The following is a 15,700-nucleotide window of genomic DNA, read 5'->3' on the forward strand; positions in this document are numbered from 1 at the left end:
TTATCTCTACTCTACAATGAGAGAGCCTTATTAATATTCTCCTTTAAGGAACTGCCAGCATTCTTATATTCCCTACTCCATTAGGCTTGCCTCCCAGGCAACACCTACAGATTTATTGAAGTCTTCCCACTTGAAATTCATTGTTATTGTTTTGCTATGTGCTATTTAAGTCCTATGGATAATGAAAGTATCATTTCATGAACATTCTCACCTAACCCACCACTTGGCTAGACAATGCTCAGTAACTTGTTTATTTGTATTGATCAGCATCTAATCAAAGATCATCCTACTTTAGAAAAAGTACATAAGCAGTGCATTCACAGGTATATCTTGCTTGAAACATTCTAAAATTTATTTTCCTTGTAACAAACATGATAAACAACAATCTGCTTTATGAATTTTAGCGTCTTCTGATTATTCTTCACAATTCGTAGAATCACCAAGGTTGGAAAAAGACCAAGATCATCTATTCCAACCATCCACATACCACCAATATTTCCCCACTAAACCATGTCCTTTCTGTGTTATAGTAGTTGTTATCTGGCGCTATGACTTCTTGTTGAACAACCGTGTCTGGTTTTTATGCCCATCCAGGAAATGATTGTTTATACTACCTCTGGGACAAATCAAAGATTTCCTCCAACCTCAATTTTTGCTCATAAACCTGTAGACAATCACTCTTAGCTAAGAAAAACACAATTCTCCTGGAATGGAGGAATGTGTTTATTTCCAAGATGCAAATTACTGCTTCCTGGACACTGATCCCAGACTGAGTGGGCTGACAACATCACCAGCTGTGCCCTTGTTTTCCTCATCCTTGCCTCTCTCCAGCACCTTATGATCACCCTGACCTGCAGTACAGAAACGTTCAATAAAGAGAAGCTCTGCAATACAGGAGACCTGAATGGATCACTGAAATTGAAAGCTGTCTGCACATGGCTGACCTCAGCAGATGAACTGACTTTAGCATTCGATGTAAGCATCAGCTGCTGAAGAGAGACAGGATGATCTAACAGCTGGAGCATAAAAAGACACGAGATAGACAAAGGTAAAAAAAAAAAGTATTTGCTCTAAGAACATTCAGCTCTGGACTGGAAGAAGCCCTGGACAGTCCCATATATAATATAATTTTTGGAGATACTTAAATCTCAAAGATATTTCAGAATGTGGACTTCATTTCCATTACAACTCATCTGCAGCTGTGAAAAACATTACTCTGATGCACCAAAATGCTGAAGGCACGCACACAAGGTCTTTATGGATTTTAAGGACAACAACAGCAGAATTTCACTCACTGCTTTCATTATATCCCTACAAAAGATTTCTTCAAAAGGCAGTTGATTGAAGGAAGTATCATCTACTTTTTCATCATGTGAATATACTGTATTCCACAAAAATTAAGGTAGAACATAGCAAAGATAGAAATGTAAGTCTAGAGCACTGTGTATTATTTATTTTAAAAACTGCAGCAAGAAGGAAACAAAATGAAGAGATAAATTTAAGGACTCTTTCCTCTGAAGACAGGGTCATAAAAGACTTTCTTATTAAAAAACAGACAGGTTATAACTATTACAAAGCAAATCCATAAGATCTACTAGGGTGGATTTAACACTACTGACTATACGTCATTGTATATTCAGATAAACATATATTTAGTAGCAAAAGAAACAGTTATGCAGATTCATGGAGAAAGTTCCGGAATATATAGATATAAGCTTTTGTAAGCAAAACTAGGAAGCAAATGCAACAAAGGTGTGTCTGATGCTATCCGTGAAGGATAGAAAGCAGGAAGAAATGCTAGCAACAAAACAACCAGCAGGAATACAGTGAGATGTGTTTTAAACACAAGATTTCTTTAGCTCTATTCTTAAGAGATATTCCACCAACTTTTGACTTATTGAAAGATATCAAACTCTCTTCCCAGAAGTAGCAAAGAGAGATCTGTACTGCAGGTTGCTTACTGGACTATGTGTTCCCATAGTTAAATAGACAGTATGCTTTCTTTGTTGATCCAAGTAGGATCTTTGAATAACATTTCCTAGTTTCCTCTGGAGTTCCAGCTTCAAAATGGAAACTAATCGATAAACATCCCCCCAAAAAAAGAAACTTAGCACAAATCTCCAGTGAGGATTTTGCAAACATGGAAGCACTTCCTCACAATGAAGATTCAGCTTGGGTGCCATCAGTAATGGCACAACCACTTCCAAGAGCAGATAATGACCCGAAACAAACTGTAAGAGTGTATGCAAACACATTAGGAAGTTTAAACTGAATCTGCAAGTCTGTAAGATGAAGAAGAAACAAATCACTCAAGAAGCAGCACTGAAAATAGGATATGCATGCTGGTTGATTCTGTTCTATCTATCAAAATACTAACACTGTTGTTGGGGATAGTTTTCAGAGATGAACAAACTGTCTGCTGCAGTGACAGGAAGAAAAGTACCGGACTGAATACAAGCATGAGAAATTCCCAGCACACCAAAGGAACAGAGATGCTGAAAACAAAGCGTTTGTAAAGAATAAAGAATACTGTTTCCACAGTTTTAAAGAAAAAGATGAGAACTTGGCAAATGGACAGCGTCAGCCAAAGCTATGCTCCAGTAGGAATCTTTTTCAATCACAGCCAATAATCAGAGATGAAGACAAGAACCTATAAGGATATCCAGCTTTTAAGAGTCCTAAGAATTTGAGAGAAACAAGTGAAAAGACAGATAACTATCCTCTCAAAAGTATGGGCAAGATAATCCCTCCTCTGACAAGCTAGACAAGCTATTACCATAGAGGACTGCAATACTTAGAAAGACTCCCTCCTCAGAGAATGAAACACTTTAGAGCAGCATGGAAGACAACTGGAAGGTTATGCCAGTTATTGGATTAATAACAGCTTATTTAGTTTAATAACATTTTAATTAGAAAATACAAAATGGGTTCAAAAGGCAGAGAAAATAAGGAGGCAAAAGAGTTCTCTAAGAACAAAACCTTCTTCTCCCATGACTTCTGTACGATGTGCTTTCTGCAAGAGTCCACCCAAGTAGAGCAGAACAGCACTAAGCACAGCCAGAACACATTGCCTGTAAGCAAGCATTTTATTGACTTATTTCCATACCAAATTTCATTTATTTATATAAAATTATCTGTAATGGTCAAAAGTAAAAGCAAGATACATTTTTTTTTCTGCCACTTTGAGTATCATACAACAACTATGGTCATTAAGCTGTACAAAAAAATTATAGATACCTGTGATTAAAGTGTTATTTCATAGCAAAGTTCTGCACTAGCTGCATACTGCTCCTCTAGTCCGAGTTATCCTCTTTAGTCCTCCATAGCAAGAATGAGTTACATTTACATCATTTCTTATTACTGTTGCAAGCACAGTTTTGAGATAAGATTCATATTAGCTATTTTCTGCTCTTGGTGCATCATTTGTCAAGGAAATGAGAAATAAGAATTTCACTGCCTAATATGCTCTGTGAATTATAGAGCTGCATCAGGTTTATACTTCAGCTTTCCTAATAGTTGGTAGTTCTCTTTCACGCCTTTCCCTGCTCACATCTGCTTGAGTGCTGACTTATAAGTAGCCTTCATTTCAGTTCTCCAGCGGGACTCTTCAATTCTAGATCTGATCAGGTTGTGACATTTTAAAGCATAGTCCAGTCATAAACCATTTAAGCTCAATTCATTCTGATCCCAAGTGAGGGCCTTACTATGTGTGTTGTCCATTTGCAATGTTTCAAGGAGACTGGGTTGTCAAGGGTGCAGGGTTTCTTGTTTGGTTGTTTTTTGTTTTTTAACGTGTCCTTTGGTTCTTGTGTGTGCACTGCAAGGGTAGTTATAAGGTCATGAGTACACCAGTGTAAATGTATCTGGGTATGAAGAGTATTAATTATCCACATAGAAACAGCTAAAAATTTCTGTGCTTTCCTTGCCTTAGTCTTCAGTGGCAATGCCTCCTCTCAGTCTTCTCACATCCCTGTGCTTACAGAAGTGTCAGGGTGATGAGGTACTAGCCACGGTAGAAGAGCTAGTTAGTGACTACTATATCCAAAGACCAAGCAAGATCCAAAGGTGCTGATTGTTGTCATTACCAAAGTTCTGCCTCTCATCTTTGAAAGATCTAGAAGGTTCTTGATGACTTGAAAAAGGCAAGTGTTACATGAACTTTCAGTAACTGCAAGAAAGATGTTTGGGAAACGACAAGCCAGACTCTCCCAAGTCCTAAGAGAGATATGGAGCATATCCTACTTGAAACCAGGTCAGATATGTACAGGACAAGAGAGTGATTGAGAAGAGCTACAACAGATTTGCCAAGAAAAAGTCATGCCTGACAAACCTGACTGCATTCTACAAGATACAAGAAAGGACATGAAAGAGTAGCATATGCGTTGCAGCTTGATTTAGCAAAGATTTTGTCAGTGTGTCCCTCAGTATCCTTATAAAGGAGTTGGTAAGATGCAGACCAGATGGACTGTCTAAAAGGCAAGTGGATGACTATCTAAATTGCTAAACACAGGGAATTAGAGGTAGGTCTTCAAAAGCACAACTGGAGGGCAGTTACTCATAGTATTAATCAAGGTTTGGTACTGGAGCCAATAGTGTTTAACAGTTGTATTAACAACCTCACCAATAGCAAGAACTCCAATCAGAAGTTTTGCAGATTATACCAAAAGGGGAAGAAGCCAATACTCTACAGAGCAAGGCTGTTGTTTGAGATGACTTAAGAGATGTGAAAAATGAGCTGACAAAAATTTCCAGGAGGTCAGCAAATACAAAGTGTTGTACACAGTGAGGAATGGCTTGCACTATGGGCACAAGCTAGATGGAAAGCATCTCTACAGATAAGGACCCATGGGTTCTGGTGGACAGACAGTTGAACTCAAGTGAGCAGTGAGTCCTTACAGCAAATAAAAGCAAACGCACAGGCAGTAAGTCAAAAGAAATGAATATTTTTCTATTTGGCACTTGTGAAACAGCATATGGAGTATTGTATCCCACTTGATCCTCTTGTACAGAAGAATGGCACAGACATACCAGTGTTAGCACAGCAGATGGCCACCGTGATGCTCAAGGGACTGGAGCACATAAAGTACCATAAGAGGCTGAAAAGGCTGGTTTGGCTCAGCCTGCAAAAGAGAGAGGATCAAGGGGAGAATCTTGTTATTGCCTTTAACTACTCAGTGGTGAGGGAGTGGGTATGATAGAGATAAGACAGAATCAAACTTGCCTCAGAGGTGCACAGCAACAGAACAAAGGGTGGAAGATGCTAGTTGCCACAAGAAAAAAATCCTAGCAGATATAAAGAAAAGTTTTTCTCCACAAGGGTTATCTCCATCCTTGGAGATGCTCAAAATAAAAACTATACATAGACCTGAGCAACACTGAAATTTGCTCTCCTCAAAGTAGGGGCCTGGACTGGAAATCTCCAGAGGTCCCTTCCAATCTGACTCTCTCTGTGACTTCTTGATATAAGAGAAAGCAAGTTCCACATCATTCCCTTTCTTCTCTTTTTCTTCACTCTTACAAGGTTATTTGTGTTGCTGTTTCAAACACTCTCAAGTACACCCTCCTCAGGGAGCCTTTTCCCACTTATTTAAACTTTTTGAAGTACTCTAATTCTGCCAATAATTGCATTCTATCTTTATATTAGTTATGGAAAGTGGCACATTGTTGAATATTAAAAATGAAGTCACTGACAATGTACATTATAGCAACAGGGAAGCTTGAAGTGGAATTAATGACTGATGAATAGAGAAAAGAGTAATGAGCTCCCTGTAGCCTTCACCGTGCTGCCCACGTTCCATTATCTGCTAAAATCACTTCCTTTAAAAATCTAGATTAAAATGTCTGAGCTGAAACTAATGAAAACATCTTAATCAACACAACAGTATGAAACAGTTTGAAAGTACCTCTGAAAGGCAACAAACAGCAGTCCTAGATACAGACATGCTGACAGCTGTTGATGCAAAGAATTCTTTTCTGTAATTAATTCCTCACATGGGGGCCAAATCCAGGAATGTATTTCCACCTCTTCTTAATCCTAGGTATATTTTAACTTTTCAAATTAGATATTCCAAAATATTCACATCTAAAGATAAGCAGGCAAGTTTGCTGGTTCCCATCATAAACTCACAGCCTGAACTCCAACGGTAACTGTACAAAGCTTCTGAACACATCTGTGCAACTTTATGGCCTTCAGTCAAACTCTCAAGTTCCCACGAGCCTTCCAACAGCCATCTCTCATATAGGCAATATTTTAGAGGCAGAAAAATGGGCAAGTTCCTATCCTGCTCTAAGACATTTCTTGCATACAAAATCCACTCCCAAACGGTATCACAGGGAATTTTTCTAATAAGACATACTGCTATTATGTTTCACAGTCATCATTTTAAAACAGCTGGATGTCTCTGGAGCTCCACTGGACTGCACAGTTGGTCTTAAAACATTGCCTGAATTCTCAGGGAACAGACATTTACTGAAGAGAAGGTTAAGTATTTCCAGTATCTATGAGCCTTTGCTCAGAAATAAACGATCATTTTTTGCTTTCATACATTCTTTTCATTGCTGCTTGTTGGATTAATTTAGATTATTGCCTGCTTCCTCAGATAGACTAGTTTTCGCAGATGTAATTTATATCTCTGGACTCAGGTGAAAAAATTAATTTTTTCCACCTCCCTCAAGCAACTAACTCCAGAAAAACAGTTTGTAACACAAGAGGAAAAGACAGGCTGTGTTAGTTGCATCACTGCACATCTGACTCCAGGACTGGACATGGGTTACTGCACGTGTAGGACATGCTGCAGTTTGCTGACACCCATCCTTGCAAACATGTCCTCACCTTATTCCTACAGCAGTGGAACCACTGCATCTGCTCACAGCCCCAGCAAGAACTCTCACATCCCTGAGTGAAAACTGCTGCTTCTCCTTCCTGTCTTTTCAGGGCTGTGCTGCAAAAAGGTTGGGTGTCAGGAGTAAGTTCTTCACTGTGAGAGTGGCGAGGTGCTGGAACAGAGAGGCTGTGGATATCCCATCCCTGTAAGCATTCAAGACCAGATTGCATGGGGCCCTGGGCAGCCTGGTCTAATATTAAATGGGGAGGTTGGTGGCCCTGCCTTTGGCAGGGGAGCTTTGTGATCCTCAAGGTCCCTTCCAACCTAGGCCAGTCTGTGACTGTGTGAAGAAGAACACGAAGGGGCAATTGTGCAGAAATGAATTTAGCAGAGTATTTGCTGCTCTGATCATTCCCTTTAAATTCTCTTGCAAAAACAGCTGCTAAGGATCTGCTCCTGCAGGTAAACTCTAATTTAAGGGTATTCATGATGGGCACATCAGCATACCACTGCAAGACACATAGCACCATGGATTTTGTTCTCATTCAAAGCAATCTCATATCCATCTAAAAAACTTAATGCGTAGTCTGCCTTCTTTCACAAAGGTGAGATCCCTACTTTATGTTTCATCCAGCTTTCTGGAACAGACACTTGAAGGTTCTAATTCACCTGACCTATTGACCAAGAGGAGCACAGACTCTCTGGGTTCAGCTGTGGGTGACTAGATCACACACATCTATCTAGAGCTGAATGGTATGAGGTCATCCTCAAATACAAAGTAAAGTGAACTCAGGAAGAATGATATCAGCCCTACATCAAGTTTTTCTGATGCTGAACAGATGGAACAGACCCTCCTCTGGGGTTGTCCAAGGTGATTCTTTACTGGTTTCTGGGGAACTGTACTGCAGAGCATCATTACTTTCATGAATTAAAAATCTGCTTCTTCGACACAGTTACACTGCAAGAAGCTTTTCTGTAGCCCACTTTAACTCAGAAGTTAACAAGCACAACAAAGAACTCAGTTAAAATGAACAAAATTATATTCCATGAGAAAGATTATATTCCAGCTCTCTGCTGCCACCGTTCTCAACAACATGAGCTTCCATTTTCATAGTGGAAAAGACAACAATTTGCAATATTATTTCAAGGTGGTAGTACCAATGGGACGTAGGCTTTCAAAAAACTGATGTTTGCCACATACCATAGCTACTGTTATATGCATCCGCTTATAAAATATAACCCAGATTCCATTTACAAAGCTATCAAAAGTAATGTTTGTACTGAGAGCTCCTGAAGGGTTCTAGAAGGCTTTATATTTATAGTCTTTGTTTGTTTTAAGATTTAGTTTCAATTTTTGCTCTAAATTCTAGGGCTAGAATATCACATTTGAGCTTCAATAATAAAAAAAAAAAAACAAACACACTACCGCCTGATTTCCTCTCAGTTTGATAAGTTAGTCTTAGCACCCAACTTAGGAATCCTTTCTCAAGAAATGAATAGTCACGGCAGTGCCACAATACTTTAAAGCAAAGAAGCAATATTTTATGAATCACTGAGGTAAAACAGAGGTTAGAGTACACTTTAATATTCTTATTTCCCAGCTGAATTGAGGCAAGCTAGCTGCCTTCATGAAAAATCAGCAATTCCCATATCACCCTTAGTATTTGCTGGCCTTTTCTTCCAGGTTTCAGAATAATGTAGCAACAACAAAGCACCATAATGGGAAAGTGCATCTGCTTATTGCCCAGAGAGAGGAAGAAACTCAATAGTTCCCTGAACCCTGCCCCTATACCAAAATCCTTTCTTGAAGGGTGCTGTGCTGAGTTCTTCTAAAGAAGGGAAGACTTATTAGACTGTACACAGAAGTAAGCCCTTGGTTATTTCTCACTGAAGCAGCTTGTTCCATTACAGATACCACAACCCCAGCATAGCCTGAAGCAACAGACACTGTATGCTATGGAACAGAGGTCAAATGAAACACTGACATGCCTTGATGTTGTGACAGACCTGCTTTTCTCATTGGATTCCATTTAAATCCTTCAATTCCTGAAACCCTGAGGCTTACAAAATCTTTCAAAGGAAACTTCTCTCTCATTAGTGGAAGCAAAACAAGCTGAGAGTAGCAGGAATACCTTGCTATAGGAACTTCAAGATACTGCTGCCCACAGAGCACATTTATCAGGTCTGCTGAAGTCTCACTCACCAGAAATGCACTTCTAACAATCCCCCTCCTCTCTTTTCCCATGTGCCTCAGAAAAGTTTCTTGGAGGATCTGCTCCATGATCTTGCTAGGCACAGAAATGAGACCGATTGACTTACAGTTCCTCACCTTTTCCTATTCTTTCTTTGTAAAAATGGGAGTTACGTTTCTTGTTTTCTGTCAGTGACCATTTCATCATGCTGTCACAACCTCCCAAATACACTGGATAGCGATTTAGCATCTTCATCAGCAAAAGCATTCAAGTCCAACACATAGAAATGCAGCACAAGGAATAGGGACAAAATCAATTCTGTACAGCTACCTAAATTTGTCAGATACTGAAAATCCAGGGATGGAGAAGCCAGTCCTTTCTGTTTTCACAGACAGCATTCTCGGATGGATAAGCATCGGTATTTCATTTTCTGCTCCACACAACAACTACCCACTCCACCCCAGTCTCTACCAGTGCACAAACTCTTCCAAATCCCTTTTGTGGTCTCATAATTCAAAAAAATCAGCGCCCAAATCAAAGTAAGCATGCACCGAAAGATGTTAGTAACTGCAGAAGTCATGAGGGAACACTGTTCTTGTAACCAGAATCTCTTTCAAAAGGTAAATAAGTAAGTACTGAGTGCCTACAGGCCTGGATTTTTCTCTTTAATCATTTCCAAGAAGCAAAGTGTTCTTGCAATTTACACAGTTTACACACTAAAGCAGTCATGCTTCCTAATTCTACGGGAACACACTTCTAAGATAAGTTTCTATTAAGAGGATAGATACATTAATAATTTATGAAGTTCTATTTCTCATTGTTTGCAGAGAGTGAAACTGTCATAACGTATGATATGTAGAAGAATAAACCTTGTTTTCTATATCTTCTGACAAATGAAGATGGTTTTAATGCAGGCCCAAGAACAATGGATACTGACAGTGTACATGTAAATCAGAGAGTATGTATTGAATGTCTTTTAGTGTGAAGTGTCAGTGACAAGTAGAGAATTTGTAGATCAACCCTCATCCATTCCAGGATGTAAAAATCTCCATCAGTTTTCAGAAGATTTGGATAATAGGTTCTGATGCCATCATTTCTCAAATGTTGGTTTGAGTCATGCAGACACTGCCTTAGTGAGTCCTTCTAACATTTAACCGCTCCGACAGTTTTGGTGAAAGTTTGAAGAGAGGAACTGAAGTCCTAAATGCATTCAGTCCTCAAAAGTTTTCTGAAGAGAAGTTGCAGAGCAACTTTGACCATGAGTTTGATTAGAAAGTTAGAGAATTCCTCTAAATGCAGACTGTTACAAATGGTCTTACAAATTAAGGACAAAATTTAGTCAGTGCCTGCACTCAGCTTGAGTGAGGATAATGCAGCCACACAATAAAAAGAAACCACGATTTCTGCTTCCTTGGTCACAGAGCTTGTAGGTTGTTTTGTTGTGTTTTTTTTTTTTTTTTTTTTTTAAACCTGCCTGGGTCTCATTTCTGCAACTCATCTTTCCATTCCCAGTCTCAGCATTAGCCCATTAACTCTTACTGAACTCATTAGTTAACATTAGTAATATTTACAGCTTATAGGCTAGAACACAGGAAGACCAGCAAGGTCTTGCAGTTTAATGAATTAAAATGTTAAAGAAAAACAGCTTAGAAGAATCTTCCAGTGGCTGCTGGTGTCAATGCAATAAGCATCAGCCAGTTTCAAAAGCTTTTGTGGGAGCCAAGGGGATTTTCATTACAGCTTTAGAAAATAAATGAGATTTAAGGAAGGATAAGTATCACAATTAACACAGAAGATAACAATTCAAAAACTGTAGAATGCTGCATGAAAGGAAGAAGCATGCCAGCAGCAAGAGAAAGATAAAAAGAGAAAGTTGTGAGGTAGGAGGCAACGTTGGCAGGCTCAGAACAATGCAGAGGCTCTGAATAGTGAGAAAAAAAATGAAACAAAAAAGAAAATGCATCAAATTGAGAAATGGAGACAAAGCAGATCAGCAAAGAGAGCAATCCAAGAACTGTCATATTACTCATAAATTACTCATAAGAAACAGTGCATAACCACAAAAAAATCTGCTTGATCTTACAAACATGCAGCAGTCACCAGTTCCCTAGGAAAGGTGTATTAAAACCAGTGAAGTTGTTTTGCCTAAGGCCATTTTTTCCCTCAGATTCATGTATACTTCATTCTGCTTTTTCATATCTCATTTTTCAACTTCACCAAAACATAAGTGGTCTACTGATTTCTTCATTGCAGACATAAAACTCAACTTGATTACAAAGGGGATTAAGGTGGCCATTGATTTAGTAGAGTAGATGAAAGTCACTGTTGACACATTCACACAGAGTTAGTGAGAGAACAAAATCACATTATTATACAGCTAGGTTGTACCAAAAGCAAACATACAGAGCTGCAGTATCAACTGAAAGTCAGAGGAGTAGTCAGTCAATCAAAATGTTAGCTCCAGTGGAAAATAATGGCACCTGTAGAACCAAAAGCTTCACCAGGAACATATCTATCTTCCTTCCCCCTCACCTCAAAAAAAGAATTACTTTTCTCCCAACATGTAACACAATGGAAAGCACAGCAATGGCAAGAGTAGCAAGGTCCTAGGCTGCAGTAAGTAAGGATTTACTCAAATGCAACAGCTGTGGGCACAGAAATAGAAAAGCTGCTTACCTTCAGAAGACCTCCGGTATGCAGGGATCTCCAGTGAAATACCCTTGTCTCCACTGCCAGCCCTTAAATGAGCTCTGGGAAAGGGTGGATCCTGGCTCCACCCCTTCTGGTTACTCAAGTGTATTGCATGCAGCTGAGCTCCCCTGGGTTGGCCCTGCTTTCCCACCAGGTGCTCCATCACTGGTTCAAGTCCTGACTTAGCATTTCCTCTACACCATTCTATACATAAACTGAAGTAAAAGTGAAAATTTTTCATCTTTTGACAGCTTCAGTAGGCGAGATGCTGCTCTGTATAGCACCCTGAAAAACATGGGAATTGCTTCAGCAACATATACTCAATGATTTATTGTTTTAAGAGGAGTTATTTTTGATCCACTGTGTAACTGGAATTGGGATTTAACTCACTGACCATAAACAGAATATGTTCATCTATTCCTTTAAGGTTTCAGCATAACATAAAATACTTCTGAAGCCATGGTCTACAGAGACAGAATCTCACTTGTTCATACTTCCTTACTGCACCACAAGATCTGAGTTTAAGACAATCATTAATAAAAAAAAAACATGACAAGAGTTTAAGAGTTTAGCCACTCAATATACAATGAAAGCAAAGGTCTAAGCACACTAACTAAGCAAAGTTCTGGCTGAAAATGTAACACTGGTCATTTGCTTAATCTAACAGTGAGTAGTGTAGGATACATACATTCAGGGAGCAGTCTTGTTCATGCCTATGGTAACAAGGTATTCCAAATGTTAAGCTTAGTTGATTAAACAATCTGTCATGATACGATGCTCCTAGACAAAGCCCTTCATATCTAAAGGTTTAACTGGACTGAGAAGAGCCCAATTCCATTTTTCACATTAATGAAATGAGGACTAGGTTGCCACTAAGCTAACCCATGCATTAACTCAGACCCCAAGAGCTGGCTTTGTTTCTGTCAATGTTTTATTCAAAAAAACCCTGAGGAAACCTGAAGTAAGATGAGAATCCAAACCTACGTAACAACTCATTGTTTTCCTCATCTGTTCAACATCAAACCAAATGGGCACTTAAAAGAAAAATGAGATAAAAAATCTGAAATGTCAGACTGTACAGGAAATGAAGCACTTGGGCACGCACCACTACCCAGCAGTAGTTGCAACAAATATGAGACAGCATTGCTGTTATTTAACACATTTGACTATTAAAAACATTGAAGCAATCATCTAAAAGGACACTGTACTCAATGAAGTTGAATAGAGGGAAATGGTTTTAAGATCATGCATCTACTGACTCTTGTCTTGCAAGGTACTAAAATACAAGTGTTCTCTAACCTCAACTTTAATTCCTTCCAAGGTAGAGGGATTTCTGATGGTGATGAATGGACATCCCAGACTGCATTCAGCACGATGTGCTTCTGTTCTCTGTCACTAACCTTGCTTTCAGAGTTTATCACCTGCAACCTGAAGGCATTTTTGTCCAGGTTTATCTTCAGGTCACCTCTTGCAAGGATGATCCTGTCATGGGCTAGAGCCTTAATGATCTCAGCCTTGTGAGATCTCAGGAATTTACTCAACTTCCTTTTCATAAAGATTTTTTTCCCTTGAGAGCTCCATATCATTGTCTATTGTCTTCTCATGGGATCACCCAGCAAATTGGACAGTGTTAAAGAACATCCCACTGTTCCCCAGTTTCCTCTAAGGCTCTAATCAACCCTAACATAGGCAAGACACCCAACATACACTTGAATCTTGCACAATTAGTAGTTCCACTTTGAAATTAATGTCCCATTCCAGTGTGCATAAAGAAATCAAGGAGTAGAGGTATGAAGATGTTGTGGTACTGTTTTACTGACAAATACATACCATGTTTTATGGGACTTGCACAAGGAACACACTTTACAAAGTGCGGTATATTTTCCTCAATGAAGATGGCCTGTTAAACTTTGGTCTGAGTCCATGACCTTATACATATTTACTTCCAGCAAGTACTTGTAAGAATATGCCATGCTAGAGAAAATAAATCTGACAGTCATCAATGGACAACTCTCAAAAGAGGCAGTTGTTGTTAACACTTCATATGTTGAACACTGAGAACACTCTCTCTGAAGATGCCTATGGCCACTGACATTCTTCAAGTATGATGTCCTTTTCTGAAGGATGGCTCAGTAGCAGCACAGTGTTCTGAGTAGCGATGAACTGTAAGATCGTAAGAAGTTTAATTTTGCAATGAAATCTTGCTCCTTCCTAGTCAAAAGAATATTTTAACTCCTTGCAAGTATTAAAAAATATATAAATACTCTTTTTTACAAGTGCCACAACTCAATATTTTCTTCTGATAAAATACACTGATCACATGGTAAGGCACTTGTAAGACATTTAATATCTACTTCAAACATTATGGTAGTTCTCCTCCTCCTTATTATCTTTACTGAAATGATCTAATACTCAATTTTCCTCTTCAGTATCAGCCTTTTGATTTGTAATACTTGTGCCTGATTGCCTGACTGAATGCACTGTTAATGCATTCATAGATTTGTCAAAAACGAAGGCAACTGCATTTCATTGTCTCCTAGGCAGCTTTGTATCTGGCTGCTATCATCTACCTAAAAATATGGCACTGGCATCAGCCACATAGTTCTTATTCCTAACATCACATTCCCACTGTCAGAAGCATCTCCTCATTAATAGTCTGCACCTGACACAAGCAGGAACACTATGATTACTGTCACATCCATTGTTTTTGGCACAGAGGAGCTGATAATAGCATTCACTTTGCAAGGGTTTTAGGCTCTTCGGCTTTTTCTTATCAGAAAAATCTATAACAATGTCCCACTTATCAGTCCTGTGAAAAATCAAGCAGGAAAATCAGTGTTTCCCATGCAACAGTTCCAAAGGAAAATTAAAATTCACTAATGTCAAAAAGCCTTGTCCAAATCTCCTGACAACTTTCTCTACGCCCAACAGTACATACCCAATATAGAATGCAGTGCAGAGAACCCATTGCCTTTCTTCAGCTCAAATTAAAACTGTTTTGTTCCCATTACATGATGTGAATAGCATATGCAGAAAACTACTGGAGCATAACTCCTCAGACAACAAGAAAAGGCCTTTTTCCTTTGCAGTGTTTTAACTGAAATCAGAGGTCATAAGTACTATAGACAACTCAGATACCTCTTTGTAACATTTTTCCTCAAGTTTTTCTAATTAGTATGTAATGGTTGGCTAATTAGTATGTGATTGACTTGCTGATAGGAATATACACTGGATTTTCTAACCTGCAGCTGCGTTCTTGAAATAAATGTTTGTGTTGAATCTACTTCACTCCACAACATCTTTAATTGATATCTCCTTGTAAATGCTGTATTCAAAATTAATCTGTGACTTTCTGCAACTTCATGGGGCTGCTCAAGATTAGAAGTACTGCATTTGGCAATGGTTAACACAAGTCACTTTAAGCAGATTTTCTCTGTTCATACAATAGACCCACGTTTACTCTTTCCAGCACTAACAGCTAGCTTCTGAATTAAAGGTAGTGAAAGTAAATACAAGCTCCATGTAATGTGATAGCAGAGAAGAGCTCAGTTGATGGTAGGTGGTTGAATCCTGAGACTTCCATGTGAGATGTCATTCTGTCAGATGGCCCCTCCGCTGCCATCTGTCACACAGCACAAATGCAGTGGAGTATTGGTGGGAAGGTTCAATCCCTACTGCTGCACCACCAACACCTGCCTCCAATGTCATGGACCAACTAAGAAAATAGAAGGCATTACTTTCAGAACAGCCCTCATCTATACATCTTTTCCAAATGATAAAACAGTACATGAAATTGTTGGAAATATATTATTTTCCCCTATTAACTCTTGAAGCCTTGGATATACCAAAATACCTCCAAAATTGCTTGTAACTTTGTGCTTCAAAGGGAAATAATCCACTTTCTGATTATCTGCCAGGCAGCAGTGTAACTTAATTTAGAATGCTTGTAGATGTAAAAAGGTTACTGCAATCAAATAAATAGCTGGGACTTTG

General features: G+C 38.9%; 1 long non-coding RNA gene across 2 annotated transcripts in view; it reads right to left on the bottom strand.

Annotated features, from left to right (window-relative positions):
* The window catches only part of LOC149917594 (uncharacterized), a 58,615-nt gene that overhangs the window by 29,428 nt on the left and 13,487 nt on the right, over nucleotides 1-15,700 (bottom strand). Inside the window, exon 1 of one of the 2 annotated variants that reach the window (XR_016467558.1) lies at nucleotides 11,693-11,736. The exons of the other annotated variant lie outside the window; for it this stretch is intronic. This is a non-coding gene — a long non-coding RNA (uncharacterized LOC149917594). Of the gene's footprint in view, nucleotides 1-11,692; nucleotides 11,737-15,700 lie in introns of those variants that run through there. 2 annotated transcript variants of the gene reach the window in all.

The sequence above is a fragment of the Phasianus colchicus genome, chromosome 6, assembly GCF_987193195.1.
Source record: "Phasianus colchicus chromosome 6, bPhaCol1.hap1.1, whole genome shotgun sequence".
Taxonomy (NCBI): Eukaryota; Metazoa; Chordata; class Aves; order Galliformes; family Phasianidae; genus Phasianus; species Phasianus colchicus.